This window comes from Crocodylus porosus, unplaced genomic scaffold (assembly GCF_001723895.1).
Source record: "Crocodylus porosus isolate Cpor-Errol unplaced genomic scaffold, CroPor_comp1, whole genome shotgun sequence".
NCBI classification, from domain to species: domain Eukaryota; kingdom Metazoa; phylum Chordata; order Crocodylia; family Crocodylidae; genus Crocodylus; species Crocodylus porosus.
The window spans coordinates 27,574,191-27,577,680 of NW_017728906.1; the positions used below are offsets into that span (position 1 = coordinate 27,574,191).

Genomic DNA, 3,490 nt, shown 5'->3' on the forward strand with positions numbered 1-3,490 from the left:
TTCTCATCAAAGTGGGAAAGAAAAGCTTCAAGATGTCTGAAAGCTTCAGCCACGCCTTTGCTGGGTAAAGCCCTTGCTGGTTGAATATCCTCCTCAGCATCTTCCTCCTCTTGATCGTTTCTCTGCTACTTTATTTGAATGAGGTCCTCATTGCTGAATTCCTCCCTGTTGGAATCAATCAACTTCTGAATGTCCTCAGGTTCAAGTTCATCAAATCCAATTTTCCTTCCAAGCTCAATGATATTGTCCTGAATTATCACCACTTGTTCTTCAACCTCTTGGGAATCCTGGACACAGTCTGCCCAAAGCTTTCACCAGACACCATTCATTGTTTTGGAGGCAACTTCATCCCAGGCACTTGAAATGTTATCTATTGCCTTGCAGATATTATACCACTTCCAAAATTCTTTTAGGGTTGGAGCACCCTCTCCTTTTGTAGCCTTAACTGTCTGGGCAAATGTTTTCCTTATGTAACAAGCCTCAAAGGCAGCAATGACACCCTGGTCCATCAGCTGTATGATGGTGGTGGTATTCGGGGGCAGGAAAACAACTTTTACATTATCACTGAGGTGATAGATGTGGTAGGATGCCCTGGTGCATTGTCTAAAATGAGAAGTACCTTGTGGGACAGATTGTTCTCAGCACAATATTTCTCACCTGCAAGACAAAAATAATCCCTGAATGAGCTCTGAAGGACTGACATTGTCACCCAGGCCTTCTTGTTAGACTTCCAAATGACTGGCAGACTGCTTTTAAGATACCCCTTGAGAGCCCGGGCATTTTCTGAGTGGTATAGAAGCAATGGTTTCAATTTAAAATCCCCTGCAGCATTACCACCAACTAATAAAGTAAGTCAATCCTTGGACACCTTGAAACTTGGCATCGACTTCTCTTCTCTGGAAATGTAAGTCCTAGAAGGCATCCTCTTCCGGAAGAGGCCTGTCTCATCAGCACTGAAGGCTTGTTGAGGCATATAACCACCCTCCTCCATATGTTCCACAAGCTTATTTGTATAGCTGGAAGATGCGTGGGTGTCAGCACTAGCAGCCTCTCCCTGAATAGAAACGTCATGAAAGTTGCTGCGCCTCGTAAATATTTTGAACTACCCCTTACTTGCATCAAAAGGCTCAGAAGAAGACCTCAGGCAAATTTTTCTGTAAATCATCATACAACTCTTAGCCTTCTTCTGAATAAGCAGTGTACTCAAGGGCATATGATGTTGAGTTGTATCCTCAATCCACACACTTAACAGCCTCTCCATTTCTAACGTAAGTTGAGCCCTGCTCCTACTGAATTTCAAAGCATTCAAAGGAGTTACAATTCTACCATGTTCTTTTATTTTGTCTTTATTCTTCAATACGGTCCTAACAGTTGACCCAGTCAAATTCATCGCTATACAGACCTCATTCTGGCATTCCCCTACTTCAGTTCACTTCAGGACATCCAATTTAAGCTCTAACATTATGCTTTTTCACTGTTTTTTTCTCAGCACTTGCACTCTCAGAGTCAGTTGAAAGTTTCTGACTCATGGTACAACTCTAAAACAACGCAAGGCAGTGACACAAGCACAAAAGAGTACAAAGCACGAAAGTTTTTGATGAAATGAGATGGTGATGAGGCTATGTGCCACTGATGCTCCCTGCCTGATACCTATGAGTGCTATAGCAAAACACATGAGCACTATGAAACCAGGTATCAAAGTGAAATGAGCTCTAGGGCGTTAAGCGGAGGTTGCCTGTAATCAAAAAGAAAATAAAATAAAAAGGAGTACAAAAAAAAAAAAGAAAAAAGAGAGAGAGAGATCATGGCAACTGGCAACTGCCTCAGCTCTATGCTGTGCTTCTAAGCACCTGATGAAGTGAACTCTGCATCAGAACTTGAGTTCACTTCAGCAGATGCTAATAAACTCATTTTATATACATAATATGTGTGTGTGTATGTATGTGTGTATGCATGTTTTTATATACATATACATATATACATTATATACATACATATATAGACACACACACATATATATAATGAAACTATTAGCATCTGTTGAAATGAACTCAAGTTCTGATACATACTGTCAAAGATCTAAGTCTTTGATTTCAGATGCCGATGGCAAAAGGCCAGATGACAAAAGGTCAGAAGCTAACACAACAAACTCTGTGGTTCTAATTTATGCCTCTGTATTAACAGTGTTGCATATATACACCCCTGTCTGTGCCTCTTTTGAAATTACTTGAGTTCTCATACGAAAGAGAGAAGCTGACCTTGACAGCCCAGCACGAAAGATAAAGTACCTGTAGTAATGAGATTAGCTGACTTTAGTAAAGTTGTAAAATTAAATATACTATGCGTGCCATCCTGTGACCAAACAGAACCAGTACCACCCAAGTAAAAATAACCCCCCTTTTTTATGAAACCTCAGAAAACAAAGAAAGCACAAGTCCCAACTATTAATTATTTATAACTGGCGTATAGTAATTGGTCGCCTGTGTCAAATAAAACTTTGAAGGAAATTCCGCCCAAGGAGAGAACAGAGAGCAGAGAGCAGAGAACGGAGGACTGTGTATACACTCAAGAAGAATAGATTGTGCACAACAAATGTTATCTCTTCTGCCTATGTATTTTTTTTTTTTGGCTTACCCCGTCTCATCTTACCGGTCTGTTTATCTCTTTATCTTTGACGTTATCTTTCTTATCAAGAGCTCTTAGTAATCTGCAAACTGCAACGGCTTATATGAATCGCTCGGAAGCAACTGTCTTACCCACCCTGTAAATGCTGGGTAACATGATATCTGCATGCTGTAACTGAATCAATCAGTTCCTCTCCTTACACTGCAAGCCATCAGTAGCATAAGTAAAATAAACTTTTCTGTGAAACCACCACGCTATGTTTAAATCATCCTGACTCCTGCTCACCGTTATCACCCACCTGCCTGGTCATAAATCCCCCTCCTCGCACCAAGCCAGTCGTACCGACCCAGGCTCGCAGGTCAAGGGTGCACCGGCGTATGGGGCATGACATGGCATCACGAACAGGATCCAGGGGAGGTGAAATGGAGTCAGAGTTAATACATCACTGTCTGTGGCGTGCTGGAGACCGTGATTGTGTGAACTCAAATGATCTATGGGCGCACATTATTTACCACCAAGAAGATGGTCTCATTAACCCATTGATCACTGGGTATGTGTCTCTCATTGGAGACAAGGGAGGCAAAGAGTGAGCCATTCAATTGGTGCCAAGCTCCTTTGGATGTGTTATGAGCCGAGATGGAGTCACCTTTCGGCCCAGAGATGAGGTCGGGATCTTGTCTCTGGCGCGAGTAAAACCTGACAGCGCAGTGAACCCAACACCCGCTCAAAAATTTGCTTGCTGCATCCGCCATGTACGGGAAGGGGGAGAAGGCACCGCACCCGACAAGTTCAACTGCCCAAACCTGCCACCCGACTCACGCGAGCATGAACTGCTGACGCAGCTCCGCGAAGCCCTAGAATCAGA

At 42.7% G+C, this 3,490-nt stretch overlaps 1 long non-coding RNA gene across 1 annotated transcript in view; it reads right to left on the reverse strand.

Annotated features, from left to right (window-relative positions):
- Nucleotides 1-1,486: 1,486 nt before the first annotated feature.
- LOC109305838 overlaps nt 1,487-3,490 on the reverse strand; it is an 18,508-nt gene continuing 16,504 nt past the window's right edge. The window contains exon 4 of the long non-coding RNA XR_002099729.1: nt 1,487-1,499. This is a non-coding gene — a long non-coding RNA (uncharacterized LOC109305838). The remainder of the gene's footprint in view (nt 1,500-3,490) is intronic.